The 14,584-nt window shown below is 44.4% G+C and overlaps 1 non-coding gene across 1 annotated transcript; it reads right to left on the bottom strand.

Annotated features, from left to right (window-relative positions):
* Positions 1-14,233: 14,233 nt before the first annotated feature.
* LOC145118345 (small nucleolar RNA R71) lies at positions 14,234-14,340 on the bottom strand. Its single transcript, XR_013713300.1, has one exon. It is a non-coding gene; the product is annotated as a small nucleolar RNA R71 (small nucleolar RNA).
* Between the last annotated feature and the right edge of the window lie 244 nt (positions 14,341-14,584).

The following is a 14,584-nucleotide window of genomic DNA, read 5'->3' as shown; positions in this document are numbered from 1 at the left end:
GTGTTGGTAGACACAAAGGATTCAAATGGACTAGACATTGATTGACCATGAAAGGACTAGACAATATAGACTTGGATAGTTCATTTGGACTGACCATACGACGCTCGGGTAGATTGAGCAGTGAGATAAACATGGGAACCTGAGAGATACACTAAAAGTTAATTATCTAGAACTATGGCTCAATATTTCCTTGATGTATGGACTCATGTCCTTAATTCCGGTATTGATAGGGCAAGTGGGGGGTTCTGATAAAGTCGGTTTGTAGGAAATTATTTTCTTGCTTTCTATCTGTCAGTCATATGTTGCTTCCTCTGCGTGATTGGAAGAGATCTGACCTGGATTACAACATATGCAACTCTAATTCTACGCACCTCCTTATCTATGAAATTCTTTCTATCTTGTTAGCCATATGTTGTTCCCTCTGTGTGATCGGAAGATCCGACCTGGGACACAGCATATGCACTCTACTATCTCTCTAAACCCCTATCTATGTTAGTCATATGGTGTTCCTTTTATGTGATTGGAAGACATCCGACCTGGGACACAATATATGCACTTCTATATCTGACTTCTTTCTTAATGATTGAATACTCACCTAAAATAAGGAGTTATTTGGAAGTTCTTGATTATCGGAGTATATCGGGAAGTGGGGAACACGTTCTAGTGCAACTAAAATTGAACCATTTAGAGGTTGTCTGTAGATCTTGCTGCTTAATTTAAGTGGACAAAAATATCCTTGGTCGTCGTCAGCTAAATGTCTATTTAGGAATATATATCACAATGACTTGTCACATATAATCTGTCCAAATTGTCAACATCCTTTTGTGTTTAAGTGGACCACAAAGCCGGTGATTGACCAGATCTAGACATGCAGGCGTGTGCTGATAAACGATATTGGATTGCTTGACAACTTTGATCCCAAATATTTTTGTTTTTGTTAAATTTGTTCATAGTTTTTCCTCTATGCACAAATTTAGGGGGAGAATTAAAAAAAACAAAAAAAAAACAAAAATCAAAAATCAAACAAAAAAAATCAGAAAAATTAAAAATCCAAAAATAGTGTTATTTTTGTTTTATTTCTTGTTCAAGAAAATCAAAATTAGTTTTGTTTTGTCTTGAAAAGTGAATTCAGATGTAGATGAGACTCGTGGAGACTGAATCGAAAATTTTTGAGCCAAGGCTTCATCCGTGAGCATCGAAGAATTCTCATTCAAAGGAGCAAGAAATTAAGATTATTCTTTCAACATTCAATCCTTCAACCCCAGAAGCAAGGTCAAGTTGTTCTTGAAGATTATGAGACAAGTTGCATTGAATCCTCCTCAATCAATTTGTTGCTATCTATGAACCTGCTAAAGTGATCCAGAAGATTAGTTCTCTCTGATGATTCTCAAGCTGGAAGCGCTATCTTTCAAGAATCTTTTCAAGAAGCCTCCTCACCCAACGTACGTTCAGAGCCAAATCCTGAAGAAAATCCCAACTGCTCGAGATGAAGTCATTTATTGAAGATTCATATGTTCATCTTGAAGTCATGAAGATATCGAAGATTAAAGCTAAAGCCAAAGCTCCCAATGAAGATTAACAAGAAATGCCAGCTACTTTTTAGGGGGAGTTAGTTGGGTCAGTTAGAAAAGAAAGCTATAAACCAAGGGGGAGATTGTTGGGTCTAAAATTATGGTTTATACTTTTCTTTTCTAGGAAAATGTATTTTTATGTCTAAGACCGTAAACAGCTTGGTGTTAACGGCTGTTTATGTGTTTACGGCTGTGAACAGGTTTACGGTCGTAAACCCATTCACGGCCCATGTCTACTATATATAGAGTGAGAAGTGTAGGAGTGTAAGGCTAGAGAGAAGGAGAACATATTGTAGAGAGAGAAAATAGAAAGAAGTTTTGTGTGTGTGAATCTCTTGTATCTGGATCTTCATTCTAATCAATTCATACAAGATTCATCATCTTCTTCTTCTCCTTCTCTTCTATTTTGATTTGGCATCATCCGTTTGATTGGGATTCCGCACCATCAAACGGATCTGATTCATACACAAGCAGATTGGGGACTTACAATCCTTTTCAAGTTTATTCTTTCAACATTCAATCCTTCAACCCCAGAAGCAAGGTCAAGCTGTTCTTGAAGATTATGTGACAAGTGGCATTGAAGCCTCCTTAATCAATTTGCTGCTATATATGAACCTGCTAAAGTGATCCAAAAGATTAGTTCTCTCTGATGATTCTAAAGCTGAAGGCGCTATCTTTCAAGAATCTTTTCAAGAAGCCTCCTCACCTAACGTGCGTTCAATGTCAAATTCTGAAGAAAAGCCCAACTGCTCAAGATGAAGTCATTTATTGAAGATTCATCGTGTTCATCTTGAAGCTATGAAGAATTTGAAGATTAATGCTGAAGCCAAGCTCCAAATGAAGATTGACAAGAAAAGTCAGCTACTTTTTAGGGGGAGTTTGTTGGGTCAGTTAGAAAAGAAAGCTATAAACCAAGGGGGAGATTGTTGGGTCTAAAATTATGGTTTATACTTTGCTTTTCTAGACAACTGTACTTTTATGTCTAGGACCGTAAATAGCTTGGTGTTTACGGTTGTATATGAGTTTACGACTGTGTTTACGGCCGTGAACAGGTTTACGGCCGTAAACCCATTCACGACCCATGTCTACTTTATATAGGGTGAGGAGTGCATGTGTAAGGTAAGACAATTGTGGGAGGTAAGGCCAGAGAGAAGGAGAGCACGTTCTAGAGAGAGAAACTACAGAGAAGTTTTGTGTGTGTGAATCTCTTGTATCTGGATCTTCATTCTAATCAATTCATACAATATTCATCATCTTCTTCTTCTCCTTCTCTTCTATTTTGATCTGGCATCATCCGTTTGATTAGGATTTCGCACCATCAAACGGATCTGATTGATACACAAGTAGATTGGGGACTTACAGGATCCAACACACCTCTGATTCCCCCATTAGAAGACCCGGAATCCGCTCTTAGAAAGAACAAAGACAAGGTTGTTGAAGACACTAACCCGCCAAAGAAATCACCCTTCAAGGACCTTAAATCAGTCTTTGGGAAGAAAAAGAGCAAGAAAGCAGGAGAGTCTAGCAGTCAAAAGAGCGAAGGAAGCAATCTTGGGAATTTTGGAGACGATACATTCCACATCGAAACCAAATTCGAGTACGGTAACGAATCCGAATACGAAGAAGGAAGCGACCTAGAAGGAGAGCTTGACAACACCATGGCTAACATCGATGAAGTTCCCATGGGAGAATGGAAGAAAAGGATATGTGATGATACCGACCTGGGACTAGTGCAACCCGCTATTCCCGCAACTGCCACCTTTAAACTTAAAGGCCACTGTTGCGACATCGAGCTCCGGTGAGTCTTCTGGTCTTCTGCTGCGGCGGAGATCTGGACATCACAGTGCAAAGTCGTTAGAGCCGTCCCAGGGATTGTGCCCCGGGAGCGGACTCCGATGGTCAAGTTAGATCAGCTAGAAGATCTGAGATGGTCTTCCATAGCTGGAGAGAACCATCTTGGTGCTAGTGGTGGTGTATGGTGGTTGACAGCGGCGGGTGGCGGCTGAGCCACCCGGCCGGAGTATAGTGTGGCGGCTGAGCCATGGGGGAAGAACCTTAGGGAAAAGGTCTTAGGGAAAGTCCTAGTGGTGTCTGAACCACTTGGGGAGAAGTCCCCTTTAAAGGAGGAGGCACCATTCTATTTATAGTGGACTATTAGGTTAAGGGGAATTGGGTCAGGCCTTGGGCCAGCCCAATTCAGGCCCAACTAGCAAGGAGCTAGGTAAGGCCGCCCGGTGATGCCGGGCGGGGCTGGCGGGCGCGCCCCACGCAAGGCTGGGTGGCGCGCGCCAGGAAAGGATGGCAGGGGAGCGCCAGGCGAGGGAGCGCCTGGCCGAGCCGGCAGGAGAGTCCCCAGCAGGGCTGGTAAGGGAGTCTCCAGCAAGGCTAGCAAGGGAACGCCAGGCAGGGCTGGCAGGGCTGGCAGGAGCATGCCAGGCAGGGCTGGCAGGAGCACGCCAGGCCAGGCTAGAGCGCTAAAGTAGTCTACGCCATGCTAATGGACCATATATCATCAAGTCCCCCCAGTCTGGTGTTATTGGTACGCGGCCAATGACATCGAACTGGACTTAGTCATATAAACTGTGCGTTGTCAAGTCCCCCTAGTCTGATGCGATTGGGTTGCTACCAATCGGGTCAGACTAGATAAAGCACCAATACATTAAATAATAGAGAGAATGACCGAACCTCGCCCACGAGGGCGGTGGGGTCGTGCGATGAGCCAAGAATTGCTTATGCAGCTTAAGCTGACTTGATACTCCTTCATTGAGTGGAGTGTGAGTTGATCGGTGCAATGCAACGTAACTGTTGTTGCGATAATGCAGACCGAGGCTGCTAAAGAGTGTTACACAACACTGATGTCGATGGAATGTCGGGCCGGGTAGCTAAGAAGCGTAAGCTTGCCATTCAGACCCTGAGACTGTTATCCGACGTGATTGTTGTGGTAGCCATGCGAGATGGGATGTCACCAGTAAGCATCTACATAGTCTGCATTAATAACCGTCTTGAGGGTATTTCTTGCTCGGGCTACACCTAGCAGGATTCCCCCCAGTCTGATGTGGGTAGCGTAGGTAGCCGTGTCAGACTATGTTGTCAAACCAATAAACCGTAAGGTTGTTGACCATAATATAAGTGGCAGAGATTCCGAGAGCTGTGCGATTAGGTTGCTAGCGAGGGTTACATAGCGAGACTATTGTCGATAGCCAGACAACAGAATTCTTGAGGAACAGGTTGTGAGGCTATAGGTAGGAAACGTGCAGTGAGACTGTTGCCAAGAGCCAGGCAGCAAAGGTGCTAAGGGATAAGCGGTGAGGCCAGAGGTATGGGTTGCGCAGCAAGACCGTTTCCGAGGGCCAGGCAACAGTGATGCTGAGGGATACACAGCGAGGCTACAGGTAGGGTTGCATAGCAAGACCGTTTCCGAGAGCCAGGATACAGAGATGATGTGGGGAACACGGCGAGGCTACAGGTAAAGTTGCATAGCAAGACGTTTTCCGAGAGCCAGGAAACAGAGATGTTGTAAGGTAGTAGGCAGCAGGGCCGATGTCAGGATGACCTCCTTGCTGGAGAGTAACCTCACTATAGAAGGTTGTAATGTAGATAACACTTCATCGATCATTCGAGCACAAGAGAACCATGATGACTGTGAGAGAGGAAGCACCGAGATCATGGTGTTAGTCGTGGAATAAGCTTGTGATGCGCGATGTGACATCCCCTAATTTCTCGGCTAGAAAAGACCGATTTAATTTATGCTTTTTAAAATAAAATCAGAGTAATCCTTTTAAAAGATGTTGCGGAATTTGTTCCCAAAACCAAACATGATAAAAATTTATCAAAACCTTTCTTTAAGAAATATATATTTTTATTTCATAACAAAACCTCGGGATGTCATGTTCCGATACAGATCAAAAGCATAAACAAGACATTATAAGCCTTACACAATTATTTACAACTACTGGCCTATAATCCAAAAATCTCTCATCATCATCTGACTATGCTTAGGGTCTACTACCTGTAACATAAAAAGCTGAGTGGGTCAGGCTTGGGAGCCTGGTGAGCATACAGGGTTTTCAACCCACAATAAATTATAAACTTATCAATCAGCAATAAATTTACTAATTTCATCAACCAAAAATAACCCAAATTACCCATTCCCGTTATCCTCACCTTACGTCCCTAAAACAACTATCAGTAGGGACCTAGCCTAAGGATTTTCAATAGGGGTGACGACAATGCTTCGAGGGTTCCTCAGCAATTTATGTCAAATAAGGCAACCAACGGGGTGACAACATTGCTTTCCTCAGCAATTTATGTCAAACAAGACAACCTAACATAAAACAGCCACTAAGGTGACAACATTGCTTTCCTCAGCAATTTATGTCAAACAGGACAACCAATAGGGTGACAACATTGCTTTCCTCTGCAATTTATGTCAAATAAAACAAACACCGGGGTGATAACATTGCTTTCCCTCAGCAATTTATGTCAAATAAAACAAACATCGGGGTGACAACATTGCTTTCCCTCGGCAATTTATGTCAAATAAAACAAACATCGGGGTGACAACATTGCTTTCCCTCAGCAATTTATGTCAAATAAAACAAACATCGGGGTGACAACATTGCTTTCCCTCAGCAATTTATGTCAAATAGGCACGAAGTCACATCGTCGCCAAGGTTTATACAACAGGCACCACGTCACATAGTAGCCAGGGTTTATACAATAGGCACTACGTCTCATAGTCGCCAGGGTTTATCTAATAGGCACTACGTCTCATAGTCGCCAGGGTTTATCTAATAGGCACGAAGTCACATCGTCGCCAGAGTTTATCGAATAGGCACTACGTCTCATAGTCGCCAGGGTTTATCTAATAGGCACTACGTCTCATAGTCGTCGGGGTTTATCTAATAGGCACGAAGTCACATCGTCGCCAAGGTTTATACAACAGGCACTAAGTCCATAGCTGTCAACGTACTAAATACATAGCTACCAACGTACATCTATAATGTACTAAATTCATAGCTACCAACGTACATCTATACTGTACTTTTATCCCTCATTCTTTATCTACCCATGTTTTACCCAACATATTTGAAGATAAATATATATACATTTTAAATCATTTTAAACATGTATAAAACATTCATTCAACATCCATCTCAAATAAACAAACAACATATATACACATATCACGTATTTTATATAAAATACTTCATATCTATGTGTAAGATGAAAGTGACTACACACTCACATGATTTGATAATAATCGGGCAGCAATTCGTTTCCTAAAACGTTCGTTTCTAATAAAACCGGGAGTTTTATTGAGAAACCGGGCTCTACAAGGGTCGGGCTTCGAAACCGAAAAGATAAATTTTTCGGGCTTCTCGGGCACTTCGTGGCGTATTCTGGGGGTTATAATCGATACCGGGGCTTCGGGGGATGTGAAAATAGCCAAAATATTGAAAAAGGGGCCAAAATTGCCAATTCTTAAATTCTAGCCGGGAGGGTTCGCACCCTCCTATCTATAGTATGTGAGCTGCTGATCGGACGGCCGAGAGGAAGCCACGCGACAGCAGATCCGAAGGGGAGGTCACGTGGTCTGCGCATGCGAGGGCCTCGGTGCTGATCGTTGATTGGAACGCGGTCTAGTCCGAGGTGGGGTGTTTGTCGCTCCTGCGAGGCTCGGACAGTTGGTGCGACACGCGTCAGTGCGAGGCAAGGCGGCTTCGAATGGAGGAGTCACCTGGCACGCGTCGGACTCTCGGCTGCACACGCGTCACTCCTCGGATGCTTCCACGGCTACGGATGACTCAGCCAATTTCGGACACGTGGCACGCATGCAGCGAAGGTGACGTGGCCTATGCGAAATTTCTCGGATTTTGAAATAATTTCTCGATTTTTGCGCCAAAACTTCTAAAATCCATAACTTTCGCATACGAGCTCCGTTTTTGACGTTATTTATATGCACGCGTAGGTAAAATTACGCTCTACAACTTTCGTTTAGACTTCGTCGGCTAATTTTAACTTTCATTTTTATATTATTATTTTACCAGACCGGGACAGGAAATCCGTTAAAAATTCATAACTTCTTCATCCGACGTCCGTTTTGGTCTGTCTTTTTACCTTTGTACTCCTATTGACGAGACCTTCGATTCTCGTTTAGGTCGTGTCGGCTAAAAATCACTCGATCTAAAATTTGAGTTTTTAGCTGTCTACTGCTAAGCTGAAACTTCGAAAAATCATAACTTCCCCATACAAAGTCAGATTTGGGTGTTCTTTTTATACATACTCTCGGTTTAACGAGCACTACGACTTTCGTTTAGATCACTAAGGCTAAAAAGTAGTTTATCAAAAACTCACTTTTTACGACATTCGGCACCGTGCCGGTTTTGTCGTGAAACTTCGACAGGTCATAACTTCTTCATTATAACTTGGATTTTGGTATTCTTTATATATCCGTAATCCTTGTCACGACCACTACAAGTTTCTTAATAGATATCGGCTTTATCTAATATTTATTTTCGACGCTTATTTTTATTCTTAATTAATTAACTCCTAGTAATTAAGCATAAAACACATAAAACACATAATATTCACATAATTCCTTTTCATTTCTTCAAAATGAGTTAAAAAGGTTAACCTACACTATCAAGTTAATATTAATGTCTTGCCTAGAAACACGGGCATTACACGCGACTTATGATGCGCGACGATGCGCGACTTAAGATAATAGCATGGGCTTAGCAGCCAGCGAATATGGAGATGTCATGCGGGAAAGCCTCGCGTGTAACAGATCAAGTTTGGCTGATAACGATCGTAGATAGATCACACAAGAGAGAATCGCGTGGAATGGATCGAGCTTGGCTGCTAACGATCTTAGATAGATCACGCGGAAGAAGCGTCGCGTGGAATGGATCGGGCTTGGCTGCCAGCGATCGTAGATAGAGCACGCGGAAGATCGTCGCGTGGAATGGTTGGATCAAGTTGCTATAATGGAGTCGGTCTGAGAAGCCAGGCGACTCGAGGCCAAGGTATTGAACCTCGTATGCGGAGCGTGTCACTATAATGAAATCGGGCTGAAAAGCCAGGCGACTCGAGGCGAGGGTACTGAACCTCGTATGCGGAGCGTGTCGCTGTAATGGAGTCGGGCTGAGAAGCCAGGCGACTCGAGGCGAGGGTACTGAACCTCGCATGCGGAGCGTGCCGCTGCAATGGAGTCGGGCTGAGAAGCCAGGCGACTCGAGACGAGGGTGTTGAACCTCGCATGCGGATCTTGCCGCTATAATGGAGTCGGTCTGAGAAGCCAAGCGACTCGAGGCGAGGGTACTGAACCTCGTATGCGGAGCGTGCCGCTATAATGGAGTCGGGCTGAGAAGCCAGACGACTCGAGGAGAGGGTACTGAACCTCGTATGCGGAGCGTGCCGCTGTAATGGAGTCGGGCTGAGAAGTCAGGCGACTCGAGGCGAGGGTACTGAACCTCGCATGCGGAGTAAGCCTCTATAATGGCGTCCGGCTGAGAAGCCAAGCGAATCGAGGCGAGGGTACTGAACCTCGCATGATTGGGCGTAATACTCTACAATCTATGTGTCTAGCTCGCGTGATCAGTCTGGGGTAAAGTGGAATGGTACCTGATGCTTTGATGCATCGCTAGTCGTACTAATAAATGATGCCTCGTTGTCTTGGCTGTTTGCAGAGAGCTATGTGGCGGTGCTACTTAGGGCTTGATAGTGTAGCTATTGTCAAGTGGCACGTAGCGAGACTGCTGTCAGGAACTGGTCAGCAGGGCCGTTGAGGCCCGGGCAGCGAGCTGCTAGCGATAGGTGAGTAACACGACTGTTGAGAGTTGGGCAACAAGACTACCGAGAGTTGGACCACGCGGCTACTCTTTCGATCCGGAATACCAACGTCACCTCGGGGATACACCATCATTCATGGTGTCAACTCTTTATGTACTTTAACTCTTCCCCTTGGGAATAAAAATCACTTCTACATAGTGCCGTACCAACACTATCCCCCCCCCCTCTCTTTTTTTTTCTTTAGAGGAGGCGAAGACGGATGTATAACATATTAGGAAGAAAGTGGATCGCAAAAATGGTCATAACATCGGAGGTCGCAGATTGTAAAGGGATCAGAATGCGCCGTAACTTGAAGATAATCGGGCAAATCAACGATCTTAAGCATGCGGCTAGAAGTTGTGACGTTGGCTGTCGTTGTTGGGGGTTGGAGAGCGATCTGATGGCGGTGATGGATCTATGGAGGAAGACCGGATTGACTGGTGAAGGTTACATTTGCTGATGCCTTGTCGAAATCCGCCACCCATGGAAGAGGTCGGAGCATCAATCCTGACTTCCAGCGTGGTTTGAATCGGAGATGACCGGAGACTGCAACTGTGCTCTACTCGTCGGAGTCTGAAGTGCCAGGATGATAGGGATTGGAGATTTATGTTGGGCTGAGCAATCTCAACCACGAGGCTCCAGTCACTGTTAGATGTGATGAGCTGATTCGTTGGATTTACTTCGTCGGAGAGTGACATCTCGGAAATGCTTGGTTGGGGCCGGTGGCGGCTAGCTTGAGGCGTGCTGTTGGAGTCACTGTGGTGAAGGGGCGAAGATCATCGACCAGCGGCGCTCGGGTTCTGCTCGTCGGGATCGGAGGCGACTAGCGGTACTGCAACTCCTGTGAGGGAAGTCTGGATTTGGGGATGTTTTTATTGTCCAGTGTGTTGACTGGTGGCACATCAGATTAGGTTACTAGCGGAGAATCAAGAGACATGAGTCGAGCAAAGCTGCCCTGTCGGAGACGATGGCTGCGTCGGGAGGTGCTCGGAGGTGGCTCGCCTTTTCTGGATGGGGACGTAGACCCGGTGAGGTCTAACTAATGGTCCTTTGACTTTATTTGACAGTTATGAATCAGGTGGACCCGGCTCTTGTCTTGTCTGTGCAAGCATATGGGAGCATAGACCACTTTCCCCCCTCTTTTTTTCTCTTGACATGTACGCAATAATTGGGCCAGATGTGTCCCACCGAAAATGCTTTTGTTGGTTTATAGATTTATGATGTATACTGTATACACCTCTAATCCTCCTTTTTTTTCTTTAATGCTTTTGTATACGTCTCTTTTTATGTATCTGTTCTTCTTGTAGAACTGCCCCCATTCCAGCTGGCATATACTGAATCCCTTTTTCCCATTTCTTTTCCTTTATTTAGAAGTAACAGCTCATTCTTGTAATATTTGTATAATTTTGCTGTAACCGTGGGTTGTGAAGATTTTTCTCTGCGTCTACACACTAGCCTTTGTCTGCATCTTTTTTTTTCTTTGTACGCGAAAATTGGACCAGCTGGGTCCACATGGAGTATTTTGTATTTTAACTCGATTTTATGTACACAACACCCGAAAATCCTCTTCTACCCCCTTCTTTTTTTTTGAAATCAAAATGATGAGCTTAGGTGATGTGAAATGCAACTTTGGTTTGTAGAAGGATATATACAAATTTTGTTTCTTTATTCTTTTTTTTTAATGTAAAAACATCTCAGCTGTGCTTACAAACAGCTGATGCATGTAGTAAAGTTGTTCCAAAAAAATCTGAACTAAAGACGATTTCTGATAGTACATGGACTGAAATGAGGTAAAAACTCATAAAAGCTTCTTTTCTTCTCATCTTGCTGAAAAAACCCCAAAATAAAAGCAAAAAACGAATCTAACAAATTTTTGCAAACTTGAGAATATTTGAGTGAAGAAAATCATGTAGATTTATAGATCTGAACTAAAAACGAAATGGATCTACAGATCTGAAGGATTTGTGAAGCAAATTTGGACAGATCTTGGAAAAAACCAAGAAGATATGAACAAATGATGGGGTGAAACTCATAGAGAACTTCTTTTCTTCTCAACTTACTGAGAAACCCCCCAAAATATAAACAAAAACGGATATGACAAGGTTTTTCTCCCTAAACCTTCTCTACTTTTCAGCTTGCTCAACAGATCTGAAAATCTTTTGTTTTCCATCTCTAAGCTTCCAGAGGAAGCACCAAATAAACAACTTGAATGAAGTTGTACATGAAAAATCATGAACCAAAACCGATTTTCTTGAAAATGAGCAAGCAAAAGAGGTAAAGACTTGTAAAATATTGTTTGTTCTTCAACTTGCTGAATAAAATTCGAAAATATGAACAAAGATGGGGAAAAACTCATAAAAATCTATTTTCTCCCAAACTTTCTGAATAATCCATCCAAATATAGATGAAAATGAGATCTGATAAAGTCTTTTAAGACTTGAGGGTTGCTCAGATGAACTAAAACAAAACATCTCTAGACATCTGAGCAAAAAACAAGGCAGATCTGAAGATCTAAGAGAGAAAACTCTAATAGATCAAAAGATCTGAGCTAAAACAAAAGCAAATCAAAAGATCTGTGCATAAAACTAAGCAGATCAAGAGATCTGAACGATGGTTAGATAGATCTGAAAAGATCTTGTCAAGAACCAAATCGATTTGAACAGATCTTGGCCAAAGTCAAACGGATCTGAACTAAATGGTGCTAGAAATGAATAGATCTGAGGAAAACCTTAGCTGAAACGACAGATCTGAGCAGATCTAGACAAGAACGAGATGATTTACGCTCGTTCGAGTCAGGGATGGCGCCAAATGTTGCGACATCGAGCTCCGGTGAGTCTTCTGGTCTTCTGTTGCGGCGGAGATCTGGACATCACAGTGCAAAGTCGTTAGAGCCGTCCCAGGGACTGTGCCCCGGGAGCGGACTCCAACGATCAAGTTAGATCAGCTAGAAGATCTGAGATGGTCTTCCATAGCTGGAGAGAACCATCTTGGTGCTAGTGGTGGTCGGCGGCGGGTGGCGGCTGAGCCACCCGGCCGGAGTATAGTGTGGCGGCTGAGCCATGGGGGAAGAACCTTAGGGAAAAGGTCTTAGGGAAAGTCCTAGTGGTGGCTGAACCACTTGGGGAGAAGTCCCCTTTCAAGGAGGAGGCACTATTCTATTTATAGTGGACTATTAGGTCAAGGGGAATTGGGTCAGGCCTTGGGCCAGCCCAATTCAGGCCCAACTAGCAAGGAGCTGGGCAAGGCCGCCCGGAGGCGCCAGGCAGGGCTGGCGGGCGCGCGCTAGGAAAGGATGGCAGGGAGCACCAGGCGAGGGAGCGCCTGGCCGGGCCAGCAGGAGAGTCCCCAGCAGGGCTGGCAAGGGAGTCCCCAGCAAGGCTAGCAAGGGAACGCCAGGCAGGGTTGGCAGGAGCACGCCAGGCCAGGCTGGCGCGCTAAAGTAGTCTAGGCCATGCTAATGGACCATATATCATCAAGTCCCCCCCAGTCTGGTGTTATTGGTATGCGGCCAATGACATCGGACTGGACTTAGTCATATAAACTGTGCGTCGTCAAGTCCCCGTAGTATGATGCGATTGGGTTGCTGACAATCGAATCGGACTAGATAAAGCACCAATACAATAAATAATAAAGAGAAATGACCGAACCTCGCCCACGAGAGTCGTGGGGTTGTGCGAAGAGCCAAGCATTACTTATGCAGCTTCAGCTGACTTGATACTCCTTCATTGAGAGGAGTGCGAGCCGATCGGTGCGATGCAACGTAACTATTGTTGCGATCATGCGGACCGAGGCTGCTAAAGAGTGTTACGCGACACTGATGTCGATGGAATGTCAGACCAGGTTAGCTAAGGAGCGTAAGCTCGCCATACAGTCTCTGAGACTGTTATTCGACACGATTGTTGTGGTAGTCATGCGCATATGAAATGTCACCGATATCCATCTACATAGTCAGCATTAATAACCGTCTTGAAGGTATTTCTTGCTTGGGCTACACCTAGCTAGATTCCCCCCAGTCTGATGTGGGTAGCGTAGGTAGCCGCATCAGACTATGTTGTCAAACCAATAAACCGTAGGGTTGTTGACCATAATATAAGTGGCAGAGATTCCGAGAGCTGTGCGATTAGGCTGATAGCGAGGGTCACGTAGTGAGACTATTGCCGATAACTAGACAATAGAATTGTTGAGGGTAGGAAGTGAGGCTATTGGTAGGAAATATGCAGCGAGACTGTTGTCGAGAGCCAGGTAGTGAAGATGTTGAGGGATACGCGGCGAGGCTAAAGGTAAGGTTGCATAGCAAGACCGTTTCCGAGAGCCAGGAAACAGAGATGCTGAAAGGTAGTAGGCAGCAGGGGTGATGCCGGGATGACCTCCTTGCTGGAGGGTATCCTCACTATAGCATGATGTAATGTGGGTAACACTTCATCGATCGTCCGAGCACAAGAGAACCATGATGACTGTGAGAGAGGAAGCACCAAGATCATGGTGTTAGACGTGGAATAAGTTTGTTACATGCGACTTATAGTGTGCGACGATGCGCGACTTATTTGAGTGAACTTAAAGGCCACATACTCGCACAACTTAAGGAGATCCCATTCTACGGGAAGGATTATGAAGACGCATACAAGCATCTTGACGAGGTCAATGACATAGCCGACTACTTCAATGTCCCTAATGTGGCCCGCGACACTGTTTTGCTACGTATGCTACCAGTCACATTCAAGGGAGCTGCGAAGGATTGGCTGAAATCACTTCCTCTCGGATCCATCACTACTTGGGCCAAAATGAAAACTGAATTTATAGACCAATTTTTCCCTCCCTCAAAGATAGCCAAGTTAAAGAAAGCCATAGCTAATTTTGAACAACAAGCTGGAGAGTCACTTTATGAGGCATGGGAGAGATATAAAGGCTTACTAAGGAACTGCCCACATCATGACTTGAATAGTCAACAAGAAGTCTCTATCTTCTATGATGGAGTAAATGTAACAACTAGACAGCTCCTTGATTCGCAAGGACCTCTCGCGAAGAAGGCACCCCCGGTGATAAAAGAGCTCATTGAAGAATTCTCTAAACATTCTAGAGAATATCATAATCCAAGGAATGAACTAAGTAGGGGTGTGGTGAACTCAGTTACTGATAATATGACAGCAATGATGGATAAGTTGGATAGTTTGGATCGACGA

This window comes from Lactuca virosa, chromosome 5 (assembly GCF_052849685.1).
Source record: "Lactuca virosa cultivar CGN04683 chromosome 5, Lactuca_virosa_CGN04683_v6, whole genome shotgun sequence".
NCBI lineage: Eukaryota > Viridiplantae > Streptophyta > Magnoliopsida > Asterales > Asteraceae > Lactuca > Lactuca virosa.
This window is presented reverse-complemented; position numbering and strand designations above follow the sequence as displayed.